This window comes from Symphalangus syndactylus, chromosome 15 (assembly GCF_028878055.3).
Source record: "Symphalangus syndactylus isolate Jambi chromosome 15, NHGRI_mSymSyn1-v2.1_pri, whole genome shotgun sequence".
NCBI lineage: Eukaryota > Metazoa > Chordata > Mammalia > Primates > Hylobatidae > Symphalangus > Symphalangus syndactylus.
Window position 1 is genome coordinate 103,357,367 of NC_072437.2, and position 15,616 is coordinate 103,372,982.

The 15,616-nt window shown below is 35.7% G+C and overlaps 1 long non-coding RNA gene across 1 annotated transcript in view; it reads right to left on the reverse strand.

Annotated features, from left to right (window-relative positions):
• The window catches only part of LOC129463951 (uncharacterized), a 291,839-nt gene that overhangs the window by 132,963 nt on the left and 143,260 nt on the right, over positions 1-15,616 (reverse strand). The window contains exon 4 of the long non-coding RNA XR_010115965.1: positions 4,613-4,717. This is a non-coding gene — a long non-coding RNA (uncharacterized lncRNA). The remainder of the gene's footprint in view (positions 1-4,612; positions 4,718-15,616) is intronic.

Here is a 15,616-nt window from a genome sequence, read left to right on the forward strand (position 1 = left end):
TATTCTTTTTCAAGGTGCACTGATTTCATATTGTTCAAACACACATGTTTTGCAATCAATTTGTACACTTAACGCAATCATCACAGTGGACCTGAGGTGATCTACATCCTCAGCTTACGAAGATAACAGGATTAAGAGATTAAAGTAAGACAGGCATAAGAAATTATAAGAGTATTATTAGGGAAGTGATAAATGTCCATGAAATCTTCACAATTTATGTCCTCTGCCGCGGCTCCAGCCGGTCCCTCTGTTCGGGGTCCCTGACTTCTCTCAACAGTACTGTTTCCCAACCTTTGTCATAATGGTGTCTTAAATGACTACTCTACTAAACTACCAGTCCAGTCAGCAAAATAGTAATGTAATTAGCATAGTTCTATCCCCAGCTTTATAAGGAAGCATATAGAAGAGTGGGTCTAAAGCCAAGAAATAGCATATTGACCAGCAAAATGCCCCTGCAGGAAGGATTCATGTGTACCTTACATGTCTGTAGATTACAAGTAGAGTTTGAACTTATTCTAACTATTATGATATCAGAAAGTTTTAAGTACAGCAATGACACAATTTGGTTTCCCTTTTGAAATACCACTTGGGCTACTCTGTAGAGAAGAGCTGCTCTCTGGATGTGTTACATAAGATGGAGAAAGATAAAGATATTGTGAGGTAGTTATCACTATGATGGTTAATATTGAGTATCAACTTGATTGGATTGAAGGATGAAAAGTATTAATCCTAGGTGTGTCTGTGAGGGTGTTGCTAAAGGAGATTAACATTTGAGTCAGTGGACTGGGATAGGCAGACCCACCCTTAATCTGGGCAGGCACCATCTAATCAGCTGCCAGTGCAGCTAGAATAAAACAGGCAGAAGAAAGTTGAATGAGCAGACTTGCTGTCTTCCAGTCTTCATCTTTCTTTCTGTGCTGGATGCTTCTTGCCCTAGAACATCAGACTCTAAGTTCTTCTGCTTTTGGACTCTTGGACTTACACCAGTGATTTGCCAGGGGCTCTCAGGACTTCAGCCACAGACTGAAGGCTGCACTGTCAGCTTCCCTACTTTTGAGGTTTTGGGACTCGGACTGGCTTCCTTGCTCCTCAGCTTGCAGATGACCTATTGTGGGACTTTACTTTGTGATCATGTGAGTCAATACTCCTTAATAAGCTCCTCTTCATATATACATTTATCCTATTAGTTCTGTCTCTCTAGAGAACGCTGACTAACATATTAGCCATCCAAGAGAAGATTATGAATAGGCAGTAGGATGATCTGGTGCTCAGTGAAGTGGCCTGCATTACTCATATAAATTTGAAAGTCATCAACATATTGAGTCTATATAGGTAATATGATTTAAGCCAGAGAATGGTTAAGATCACCCAGGGAAAAAGTGTAGCTAGACAAATTGAATGACATAAAGATTAGGTAATGGAGTGTTCCAATCTTTTTAAGTAAGGTAGGAATGTACACTTCTTGGGAGTCTGATTAGGTAAAGACTCTGGAGGCTAATTGTTCTAGAACATTGTTTTCAAATACTTATTTTTAAAACTTTCCTAACATAAAACCTGGTAAGAATAGATTGTCTCTGGATTAAGTTGTGGGCAATGGGCTTAGCTGTGGGCTCAGTTTCCCATCTGTGTGACACTTCTCAATGTTAGCTGTGGCTCTGAGGCACTCGTGTAGACTTGCAGCCACTGGCAGAAAACAGTTTGAAAATTCTTGTTGTAACAGGCAACTAAAAGTGTAAGTATGACCCCTTGTGTGTAGAATGGACACCTGCCTCCAACAATGTGGATGTTGTGGCCCAATAATCATTACAGAGTTAATTAACAATTCTGAAATGTCTGTACAAGTGGAAGGCTCAAATTTATTCACTTTAAGGGTCTTTTACCTGCTCTGCCCAACTTTTCTCCCTGAATTATTCCAAACAAGTACATCGTCAGGGCTCAGATAAGAAGCAAATCTTAGGCAATGGAATTTTCTTCCAAGTATCAATGAAACAGTATATCAAAATTACAGGCTATAGAGAGTTTTTTTTCCTCTGTAGTATATTTTGACAAATTCTATTGATCATCATAAAATACCTTTTCCTGAGAGCCCCTCCAAAGGAATTAAGTATGTCTGAAGTAGTGCCCAAGATTTGGTATTTTCAAAAACTCCACTGATGATTCTGGAGATCAGCCCCATTTGGGACCTTTTGAATGTCACTAAGAGGAATCTCTGCTCTAGCAAAGACTTGGAACCAACCCAAATGTCCAACAATGATAGACTGGATTAAGAAAATGTGGCACATATACACCATGGAATACTATGAAGCCATAAAAAATGATGAGTTCACGTCCTTTGTAGGGACATGGATGAAGCTGGAAACCATCATTCTCAGTAAACTATCGCAAGGACAAAAAACCAAACACCGCCTGTTCTCACTCATAGGTAGGAATTGAACAATGAGAACACCTGGACACAGGAAGGAGAACATCACACACCAGGGCCTGCCGTGGGGTGGGGGGAGGGGGGAAGGAAAGCATTAGGAGATATACCTAATGTAAATGATGAGTTACTGGGTGCAGCACACCAACATGGCACATGTATACATATGTAACTAACCTGCATGTTGTGCACATGTACCCTAGAACTTAAAGTATAATAATAAAAAGAAAGAGGAATCTTAATGATAGTAAATTTGTAGCAGTGCCTCACAGCTGAATTATCTGGTAAGTGAAGGGTTTTGGCATATGGTCATAACAAAGAAAATGTCACGATTATTTTACAGTGTGAAATTTTGTACCAGATGAACAACTGAAGAGAAGACCATTGAATTAACAGTAATGTTTAACTGATTGATCATCATCATACCCAGAAGAAGGCCCGCTGCACTTAGTAGATGTGTCAATCTTCATATAGAGCAGCTTGGTTGTCTGTGATGACTGCCCACCTGACAAGCCAGCCATCCACTATGAACGTTAGAATGTTTTACGGACACCCTTTGCTGGAGGCATCCAGGACCCAGAAGACTATCTGACATCTGGACATCAGAGTGGGAAATTGTCAAGGGCTTTCAGTTTGGTCACTGTGACATGATCCCTTTCATGATCCATGCCATTTCCCTTTTATTGCCCAGACAATTCAGCTGCAAGGTTTTGTAATGAACAAACTCTCATTAATGTCTTTCTTATGGAAATTTAGAGAACAAGGATAGAGAACAAGGATATTTGTTAAGTGGTATTTAGATGCAATTTCCCCCCAGTTGGCAATTCCGCTAAATAAATGTGTTCTACAAACAAGTGGTGGATGTATATGCATTTGTTACTGCTTAAATAAAACAGGTGTTTGTTAAGCACTTAATCATATTTTTACCACAAGTAAGTTTATGCTTTCTGGGAGAGTACAGTTTATAGAATCTTGTCTATTATTTTGATTGTTTATGAGTATAAGAATTATCATGAAGGTCTTTATAAACTAATACCGTGGGTAGAACAGTTGATACCTCTTTCAAATCCTCATGTAATAAGAGATTTTGTAATACCTCTTAGAGTCATATGCAGTCAGTGAGGGATCAGAGTTACAATGCAAAACATTATTATATGTATAGAGCGCCTACTTGAAACAATCCCCCACATCACACAAAATGTTAATGTCCCATACTCAAAACTGCTGTGGAATGGTAAGAAACATTTATATCACGAAGAACTATGGATCTTATTCATACCAATACAGAATCAAACAGAGCAGGCTAACTCTTTCCCCTTCCTCTATGTTGGGATAGATGCTTTTAGGAATAGTAAATCAGGATTTTGACTGTAAAATAATAACAATAATACAATAACAACAAAACAACCACCAATAGTGGCATTCATCATTATAGTGAACATTATTGTAGCTTCTGCTTAATAAGAATCTATAAAATACTAGGCAGAGTGTTAACACTTTACATTCTCTTTAAATTTTAATTACATATAATCATCTCAATGGTTCCATAAAGAAGATATCATCATCCCTATTAAACAAATGGAACACTGGGAAAATACATAGTTTGCCTAAGGCAATGCAGCTAGAAAGTGATGGAGTTAGGATCCTAACACAAGCTTTTCTTAAACTGGATTAGACTTGAAGATGACTTTGGTTTGGCTGGTACAGCATTGCAATGGACTTTTATTTGCATATGTTTAGGGCACTATTCTCCTGTCTTTGTGTTCCACTGCTCCTCCTTGACTGCCTTGTTTCATGCTAAGTGCATATTTTATAGTGTGCATTTTCATTCGTTTGCTCATTTTTTGGCTTATGTATTAACTATATATTTCCAAATTATTTTCTCAGTAGTTGCTGTAAGGATTAAAATGTGCATCTTAATTTATCATAATCTACTTCAGAATAATACTGCATTAACTCCACTAAAACATATAACTGCAGCATCATTCCTCCTCTATTCTATATGCTATTATTGTTACATATAGGACATCTATATATAAGTCCAGGCTGGGTGCAGTGACTCATTCCAGCACTTTGGGAGGTCAAGGTAGAAGGATCACTTATGGCCAAGAGTTCAAAACCATCCTGGGCAACATAGTGATACCCTTTCTCTTCAAAAATTAAAAAAAATAAGCTGGGCATGGTAGCACATACCTGTAGTCGCAGCAGCTAGGGAGGTTGAGGCAGAAGGATTGCTTGAGCCCAGGAGTTCTAGGTTGTAGTGAGTTGATATTGCACCACTGCAGAGTGAGACCATGTCTCAAAATAAATAAATAAATAAATAAATAAGTCCAGTAACACAGGGCCATAATTATTGTTTTATGCAATTTCATGTTTTTAAGGTAGCTTAAAGAAAAAAGACAAATACATTTATATAGTTTTTTATATTTGCATCCAAGTTTACTATTTAGGGTATTCTTCGTTTCCCTCTGCACGTTTTAGTCACCAGCTAGAATTGTTCCCTTTCAATCGGAAGATCTTTTAGTACACTTTTTAAGGTGTGTCCCTAGCAACAGATCCTTCTAGTTCTGTTTTTTCTGGGAATATCTTCATTTGCCTTCATTAAAAACAAAATTATGGAGGTAAATTTTGCTTATCATATAATTCAACCACTACAATTGCACAACTCAAAGTATTTAATGTAAATCTACATTGTTATACAACTATTGTCATAAAACAATTTTAGAACATTTTCACCACCCCAGTATGATCTATTGTGTTCCTTATTACCTCACTTCTCAACCCAAGCTAAGCACTAATTCACTCTCCATCTCCATAGAATTTCATCTACACATTTTATGAAAAAGGAATTCTACAATTGTCCTGTGGTCTCCTCCACCAAGCATAATGCTTGTGAGCTTTATCTGTGTTATATACACACCAGCAATTTGTTTTGCACCCTGCTGAGCATTAGTACTGCAGAGATACCGACACTCTGTCCATCAACCCAACAGTAAATGACAGCTAGGATTGGGATCCCTTCTCACCATTAGTAATGCTATTGAGAACATTTGTACACAAATCTTTATGTGGGTGTATATTTTAATTTCTCCTGACTAAACACACCCAGGAGTGACACTGTTGGGTTATATGATAAATTTATTTTTAGCTCTCTATGAAAAATGTCAAACAAATTTCTAAAGTGTGCATGTCTGTCCACTTTTCCACCAGAATTGCGTGAAGCTTTTCATTTCTCCACATCCCCACAAATAGTTGTGATAATTTTTTTTTAATTAACATCATTCAAGTGGGTATAAAATAGTATTCTGGTGTGGTTCCAACTTGCACATTCCCAGTGACTAATAAAGATCAGCATATTTTCACATGCCCATTAGCTACTCATCTATCTGCTTTGGTGATATATCTACACAAATTCACCGCCCATTTTTTGATTGAGTTTCTTCTGTATTTTGAAATTTCTTGAAGCTTATTTTGAAGTGTAAGTTTCTTTGTATATTCTGGATGTGAATATTTTTCTCAGATATGAATTTTACAAATATTTTTTCCCAGCCTGTTCCTTAATTTTTTGTTTTGTTAGCAGTGTCTTTTGAAGGACAAAGGTGTTGACTTTTTGTAAGATTCAATTTATTTATTTTTATGGCCCATGCACTTAGATTTATATCTAAAAAATATTTGCCTAATGCAAAATGTTGAAGATTTTCTCCTATATTACCTTCTAAAAGTAATATCATTTACTTTTAAGTCTATGATCCATTCTGAGTTAATTTTTGTATAAGGGTCTTTTTCCATATGGATATCCAATTGTTCCATCACCCTTTCTTAAATTGGTGTAATTCCTGAAGGACATTTTTGTTGAGTAGGGAAGTCTTGATTGACAGATTGCCTAGGTTCATTTAGGTTGCTATAACAAAAATATCAGAGTGGAAAACATCAACAACAAACACTTAGTTCTTACAATTCTAGAGGCTGATAAGTCTAAGGTCAAAACACTGGCATATTTGGTGCCTGCTGAGGGCTCCCTACCTGGTTCATAAACAACCCTCTTCTCACTGTGTCCTCATAGGGCAGTAGGGCTGAAAGAGCTCTCTGGGGTCTCTTTTATAAGGGCACCAATCCCATTTACAAGGGTTTCACTTTCATGACATAATCCCCTCCTAAAGATCTCACCTCTTTATACCATCACATTGGGGTTAGAATTTCAACATATGAATTTTGGAGGCATATATTCAGTCCATAACACAGGTTATAATAATTTTCTCTTGTTGCTGTAACAAATTACCACAAATTTAGTGATTTGAAGCTACATAAATGTCTTATCTTACAGTTGTACAGGTAACAAGTTTCATACAGGTCTCATTGGCCTAAAATCAGGTTGTCAGCAGGGCCAAGTTCCTTCTGTAGGCTCTAGCGAACAATCTATTTTTATGGCCATTCCAGCTCCTAGTGCCCTTGGCTTATTTTCCCCTTTCTCCATCTTCTGAGCCAAAACTGCCAGGTGACTTTTTCCAAGACCACATTGTTCTGACCTTAATTTCTGTCACCTTTTCCACTTTTATTTTTATTTTTATTTTTTTGAGATGGAGTCTCACGCTATTGCCCAGGCTGGAGTGCAGAGGCATGACTGGCTCACCACAACCTCCATCTCCCAGGTTCAAGCAATTCTCCTGCCTCAGCTTCCCGAGTAGCTGGGACTACAGGCATGTGCCTCCACGCCCAGCTAATTTTTGTATTTTTAGTAGAGACAAGGTTTCACTATGTTGGCCAGGCTGGTCTCGAACTCCTGACCTCGTAATCTGCCCACCTCAGCATCCCAAAGTGCTGAGATTACAGGCATGAGCCACCACACCTGGCCATCTTTTCCACTTTTAAGGACCCTTGTAGTTACATACGCTCACTGTTTATATTCAAGATAATTTCACTATTTTAAGGCCAGTTGATAAACTTAATTTGTACTTTTAGTTCTGTTTTGTCATTAACATTACACATAAGGGTCCAAGGATTAGAACATGCACATCAGAGACGATCAAACATGCACAGATTTATTTTTCTTTCAGCACTTTGATTATGTCATGTCACTGGCTTTTGGCCTCCATTGTAACTGATGAGAAGTCAGGCACTAATCATATTGATGCTCACCTGTATGTCATGATACTTTTTTTTTTTTTTTTTTTGCTGCTTTTAAGTTTTCTGTCTTTGGATTTCAACAGAATGATTGTAATATATCTAGGTGTACATGTCTTTGCATATAATCTACTTGGGTTTCTTAATGCTTTGTGGATATGTAAATTGATGCTTCCATGAACTTTGGAAAGTCTTCATCCATCACTCCTCAAATATTTTTTCATTCTCTCTTCTTTTGAGTATCTCATTATATATGTGTTGGCAAGTTTGATGTTATCTCAGAGATCTTTGAGACTGTTTATTGTTCTTTAACAGTTTTCATTTAGTTCTTTTGGCTGAATAATTTTACTCTTTTCTTTCCCCAAATCAAAGCTGCACTGAATTCCTCTAGTGAATATTTTATTTCGGTTTTTGTAATTTTCAATTCTGACATTTTCATTTTTCCTTTTACGCAATGTTTATCTGCTACTTGTGAATTTCTATTCATTTATTGTTATCTTGTTTTTCTTTAGTTCTTTAAGCATGATTCTTTTATTTCTTTGCACATGTTTAAAACAGCCATTTTAAGCTCTTTTCCTACTAAATCTAACATCTTTAAATAGAATATTAAAATGTAGTTTATATTGACTTTTGCTACTTTCTCATGACAGTGTAAAAAGTTTTTTTAATTGATTTTTTATATTGGTCAATTTGGATATTTTGAATAATTTTCTTTTTATATTGGTCACACTTTTCTGTGGTTTTTTTTTTGCATCTCTTTTCGGTTTTGTTAAAAACTAGATATTTTAAACATTATACTCTTGCAATTCCAGTTTCTAATCTTTTCTCATAAAGATTGTTGTTGACGTTTTTGTTTTTTTTAGCTTTTTAGTTTGTATGTTTTCTTGTTTTTCGTTTTATAATTTGCCTAGATTAATTCCTTGAAATCTGTTTCCACTGTGGTATGCAGCCACTAATATTATCTCCGCTCAATTTATATATATATATATATATATATATATATAGTTGTTTTTATTTTTAGACCTGGGTTCTTAGAGGTCACTGCTGTGCTTCCAGTGTCATCCAATGACTCTATAGAGGGTATGCTCAACCAACACAAGACAAGATTTATTCCTTCTCTTGATCTGTATGTTGGTAGGAGAGCACATTAAAAATTCAGACCATTTTTAAGTCTTCCCTTTCAGTTCATGCTGGTATTTTGTACACATACCTGCAAAATTGGCCAGGAACTCCTTGTCTCAATCACAACCTCAGAATAAAGATTTTCTGGCCCTCCATGTATACCCCTATCTGAGATCATAATTTTGAGCAGCATCATTCCTGGCCATTGGTCTATGCTCCAAAATTAGTTATCTTCTTTCAATGATGGCAGAGAAGCTAATGCATCTTATGGCCTGCCCCATGCAGGCAGGCGTTAAAAGAAAAACTTTAGACAAATTAAATTTAGCAGAGTTTATATGAGCAAAGAAATGATCAATGAGTTGGACAGCACACTAAATCAGTAAAGGTCCAGAGAGCTTACTCAGCAAAGTGGGCAGGCAGTATTTATAGTCAGAAAAAGGAAGTGGCTCATTGTTCAACTCCCACTTATGAGTGAGAACATGCAGTGTTTGGTTTTCTGTTCTTGTGTTAGTTTGCTGAGAATGATGGCTTCCAGCTTCATCCATGTCTCTGCAAAGGACATGATCTCATTCTTTTATATGGCTGCATTGTATTCCATGGGGTATATGTGCCACATTTTCTTTATCCAGTCTATTATCGATGAGCATTTGGGTTGATGAGAACTCATGGACACAGGGAGGGGAACAACACACACTGGGGCCTGTCGGGAGGTGGGGGGCAAGGGGAGGGAGAGCATTAGGTCAAATACCTAATGCATTTGGGGCTTAAAACCTAGGTGACGGGTTGATGGGTGCAGCAAACCACCACAGCACATGTATATCTGTGTAACAAACCTGCATATTCTGCATATGTATCCCAGAACTTAAAGTAAAAAATTTTTTTAAATTTTAAAAAAAAGAAAAGAAAAAGGAAGTGGTATACAGAAGTAGCCTGATTTGTCACAGCTTAGCATTTACTTAATGTGGACATGTCTGAGAATTTGCAGCTGTGATTGGCTGAAAGCTCAGCTGCTATGATTGACTGAGACTCAGTCGCTTGTTACTCTCAAGCTAGGTTCCAGTATGTTTACCCGTTAAGTTAGGCTACAGTTCACTACAAACGGAGGTAGCATTAAGCCAAACTTTAGTGAAACAACTTTCATGCTTTCCCGCCTTTTAGGCAGCCTCTCAATTTTGCAAGATTAACCAAAACCTTGGGCACTGATATCACTTTCTGTCACTATCATAATTAACTTGTTTAATCTCAGTATGAAACTCACAATGGCAAATTATTTAAATGATATTTTATGCTTTATTCTAACTATAATGAGACCATTTGATGTGCAAAGGATGGCTGCGTACAAGCATTTAGGATTCTTGAGAGGATATCACACATCAGGGAGACTATTATGATGAGTATTATCTAGAAGATAATACCCAGAAACTAAAGTGCATCCCTTACAACAGTCTCCATGACCCAAAGTGAAAAAAAAAAGCGATTCAAAATTTAGAAAATAAAGATAGTTCAATAATATATACATCCAATTGATTATACTCTTTGTTTGGGGCCTGATGGCAATTATGGACTATACTTTGCTGTAAAATGGCCTGATTTTAAGATTTTAAAAGGTACCATTTTTTTTTTTTTTTGTCATTAGCCTGGTAACACAAGGCATAGTAACCTGGAGACCCACTAAAAGGGATGAAAATTTAAAAACTTTGGAAGGGCCAACCTTTCCATCCACTATTTAGGATGCTTGCAAGGTAGCTGTTATCAGCTCTCATAAACACATCATGTGTTTCTTCCCCCTGAGAAATTTCCTTGATGTATTTGGTGACAGTATTTAGAGAAATAGCAGTAGCAGCCACCTTTGAAATAAAACTTCTTGTATAGTAAAATCAAGGAAAAGATAAGTGCAAATTCAGTTTTGTTCAAAACCATACACAAAACCCCAACATGGGCATAGAAGATATCTAAAGCGGTGTGACGTTCTGTTAAGTAATTCTGTTGAGCACAAATGTTCTCATTCACTTTTCAGAGAAGGGCTTCTACCCATCTGAACCCTGGAAGATCTGATTTGCTATAAAATCCAAGATTTTTCCCAATTTATAGATTAGTTTGAAATTTCATTGCATCCATCACCTCACTTTCACCAAGCGTGAGCCCCCAGAATCTCCATTTAAATCTTTACTCAGTAGACACTAAGTTATCTTAACCTATTTCAAGGGTTATACTAATTTTGGTTATTGACCGCTTTCACCTCTGATTATCAGAGGTATTATTAAGACTTTCAGAGAAAGCTATTCAGAAGGCAGGAGTGAGCCAGGTCAAATAGGAAGATCCAAGCCAGTGAAGACGTATAAAAGAATAAGCAGATTCTCTACAGACTTGATATAGGCCCCTGAGAGCTGGAAAAGAGGGCCATCTAGTGGGGTCTGAACAGAGGTCAGTTAAATTCATCCATCCATAAGTCTGCATAGCTTCTGAACAAGGTCCAGTGGGAATTTACTTTTTTGTGGTCTCTTTGTAGCAGAGTGGAAGGGTGAATAGCCATATCTAGAGACCTTACTAGATTTAAATAAGTAACATTATACAACCAATTATGCATAATCTCATAGGTAATCTTCAAATCTTGATTACATGATGTTTGGAGGACAATATACATTTTGCTGGCATCATTTGTGCAGGTTTTCTATGTTTGATGGCAATTAGAATATTAATTGGAAAGGTAAGGGTATGATTTTCAGTGAATTTAAAAAGACAAGTAGCAGTGATATCTAGAATATCAAGGATAACTTTCCACTCTACTTTTGTGGATTCAGGGTGACTCTCATTGGGAACACAGAGAGGTAATGGCATTCATTAGTAAATTTTTTCCTGATTTGGGGGCATTAACACACAAACTCAACAAAGTCTCCAGTTTACTGTTAGAGTATAAGTCTTAGCTAAAGCCATGCACAAGTTAGAGTCCCATAGATTTTCTTGTAAGGAAAGAGAAGGGATTAGGACAACAGAAAACAGGGAAAGAAGGAATAAAGGTATGATTTCCATGATGGAAGAGAAGTCTCGATCTGTGATCTTGGGAAAGTTGTCAATGCCTAGGTTGCCATCTGCTTTTGAGGAAAAACTTCCCTGGTCGGTCTTACTTTAGGGTATCCAGTAGGCATATTGTTTAGGAGTCTGGAGCAGATATTTTGAGTTCAGAGATGCAGATCCAAGTCTCTAGGCCCTAAAGTTTTGCTGCAGAGAAGAACCTGATATGGTCTCTTCATACAGAGTTCAGGAGCAGTCTTTATGTGGTGTTGTTTCCAAAAGAGCTACTATCTGGGTTTTAGATCTGGTCGTCATCAGTAGGTGGGTCACAAAGAGCTTATTTTACTTGGTGGAAATATGCTTTAGTGTAATGCATTAAAGCTTTGAACTATTGAATCATGGCAGACGTTTCAAGAGTGGGAGACACATAAGGTTCTATGATTAGGGGCATAGGCCTTCCAGTAACTATTTCAGAAATGGTGAACCTATGTTTTCCAGTGAGAGTGGATCTGACTGCTGTCAATCAGCAATACCTTTACCCAAGGCAAGTCAATCAATTCAGTTAACTTTGCCTAATGCCCTTGCATTTATAGTACCTTATTTAACTATTTTACAACTTTTCTAGTAAAACAATTAACTCCATCACTGGAGACTTCATTATGAAACTATGACCCTCAAGGGAAGGATGTTTTCTGATAACCCTTTAGCTACTATTACAGCATCATCCTTTTGCATGGGAGGGCTTCTATACAAGCAGAAAACTTGCATAAAAGATGGCAGTTTAATAAAATCCATCTGTAAGTATTCAAATAGCCCAGCAGGTACTGGAACTATATCACCTGAGATTTTTGTTGTTTTACCAGAATAATTGGTTTGATAATCCAAACATTGGTGATAAATTATTTTAGTAAACTTAGAACAGTCCCCCAGTTTTTCCATAATTTAGGTCATTGTATCTCTACCACGATGAGTCACTGATTGCAGAACATTTGTTACTAGAAAGTTTAAGAATTCAGGAAGGATAAAATACACATTCCTGCTCTCCATTAATCCATGTTTAACATTAGAATTACGTCCTCTTAAACACCAATTTTGTTTCTCCATTTCAGATGTATAGCACAGTTTGTTATAATGTTATTATAAGTAATTTGGTTTGATGCATTCTTATGGACCTCATTCAAATTTCATAACAACAATTTCAGTAGTGGCTGACTTATGAAAATCTGTGAAATTATTTCTTAGCTATTTCATTAATTCTTATTCTGCTTGGTGTTGGGTTAGCAATTTTATGAATAATCAGTTTCCTCTTTAGAGATCTAGAAATTCTTACTCAATATAATGATAAGACCTTAAAGTTATCAGATACTTGTACTTGTCATCATTCCTTCCATGAATCTTTTTGAAGATAAAGAACTTTAGGCTTATAGCTGCTCAGGAAAGTATTTGAATAAGCAAATAAGCATCTGTTAATGACAACACTTAAAATAGCTATAATTTAAGATCAGATGAAAGTTTATTATTATTATTATTATAATGATGCACCTGACAAGGAAGTATGGTTATTTCTGCTGCATACAACCTTTTAAGATAATCACTGGAATTATGACTGATAGTGTTACACCAGGACTATTAGATTTCTAAGAATTTCTTATAATTGCTGAAACACATATTAATAACACATCCAAACAAATATAACTTAAAGTTTTAGCATTACTTATTAACTAACAATGTTTCCCATATAATTTAATATATCAAATAAGCCCAGTTAGTTTAATATCTCTCCTTTTATAAGGAAATATATCAAAAAGCCCATCTAAAACATCCTAAAGTTAATTTGAGGTCAAGAAAAATACCTAATTTATAATTAGATTTCTGGGAAGTTTATCAAAAATATCAAACATTTAAAACACTTGACAAAATAGAATCCCAGGTCACTGTGAACAGCAGTAATTAATTTAACCAAGGTCATTAAAAGCCTTCAAAGGGAAATCAAGTTATATAGTTGTAGAAAACTTAGCTCTTTTAATAAGGAGGACTCAGCTTTTTTAAGTGAACAAAAATATAATAAAAACAACATGAAACACAGGAAGTTAACTTGATAAAACATAAAATCTTTGTTTTCTAGGTCAATTATCTAGAAAGTAAAGACCTTTTACAATTTTCTATTAAGGGTAGACCAATACTCTAAGAAGCCTTGTTGTTTTAATACAGAGGATCAAATTCTAGTTTTGCATCAGTATACTTTTAATATTGATGTTCATTTTCTAGAAGCCAGCTTGATCATGCATAAAACTTCTTTCACAAGATTGATCTTCTACATACCTTCTACAACTTTCCCATCCATTCAGTTTTTGTCCTATATGTTTTTCTCTTTTCATTTTGGAACAATAGTCATTCTATTTTAGAATAAAAATTACTTTTTTTTCTTACCAAAACAAAACATCCTATACTTTACAGCTTGTCCTTACTATGAGCACATCTTAGCTTTCTTGTATATTCGTGTATAGAATTGTTTTCCTTATCATTTCTAGTAATTTTAGGTACATATAGTAGTTAGAATTCATATCTCTTAGTGACCTTACTGTCCAGGAAACGCTAGGAAGCGAGCAACTGGGAACTCTCTGTCATACCAACAACCTCTAGATTGGCAAATATATGAATAATTATTTCTAGAAACATGTACTTTTTCATGGTGCAGTTTATCAATGTAGCAAATAACCTATTTACCAATGGTTCCAAAAATTTCTAGTCTCTCTGTAATAAGGAACCGAAGACGAGGCAAAATTTCATCTATATCCTCTTATGTGCTTTTGGTTTGCTTGTTGGTTTGCTGGTTTTGGCTAGGACTGAGAATTAAAATTTTGTTTGTAAAGATTTCCCTCAGCCTCTGCTTTTCATTCTTGATAAGAATGTTAAAACCTTCTGATATAGAAAAGACATATTTTACATGGGAATATTAAATCTCTTTAACTCACTTACTTTTAGCAATTATGTTTGGATTTCTTATAAAAATAAGATACTAAGTAGCTGGTCATCACTTTTTTTTTCTTGTTGACAAATTTCATAATATAGAGATAATATGCTTATGTTGCCAATTAACCTAGGTAGGAAAAGTTATGCATGTGTATTATATACTGCTGAAAACTCTGAAGACATGCCTGTTTTAATCAACTCAGTAATATTCTTATTTACCAAACATTACTCAGCTCGTATGAACTTAAAATTATTTGTGTTAGTTATAAGTTTTCCAAGAGAATGCTTTATTTATATAAGCACTTATTTTGCATGAAGCCAATTAAGTAAAGCTCTTTTACAATTAAATTTTGCAGTATCATCAGAAGACAAACACACATACATATCATACATACAGACATACATGAACAAATAGACAAAAACAGATCTTATAGCTTTCACTCTAATGTTTTAGCCATGTGCCAATTACAATAATACAAGCTGCTAATTTATAAAAGGTTATCCCGATCCAAATTGTTTTTCTGGCCAGTGAAACAAGATTTCATATCCAAATGGGTAAAGATTTCATGAATATTTGTGAAAAATAGTTGAGTTTTTAAAATTTGTTTTCTGTAAGAAGTCTTTTAAAGGGCAATTTTTGATTCACTTAATCTTTTAGTTGTCTCTGTATATCAGTTAAAGAATGTGTTCTTTAGCTTTTTTTTTTGTAATTGTGGATACTTCCTTTTTTTCATACTTTGCAAATGAACCATTTTATCTAGTTAAAATTTCCCCACTGAGGCCACTGGCTGCTATAATTCTAAGTTGTCCTTGTTAAGGTTAACTCATTTTTTCCAGAAATACACAGGTTCTGGGCCTATAATTTTTGTATATAAAGTTATCCAATGTCCCAGAAAGTGGCATCCCAGACTCTTTAGATTTCAAGGAACTCATTCTCAAATTGGACATACCTGAGGCCTCTAACTGGAT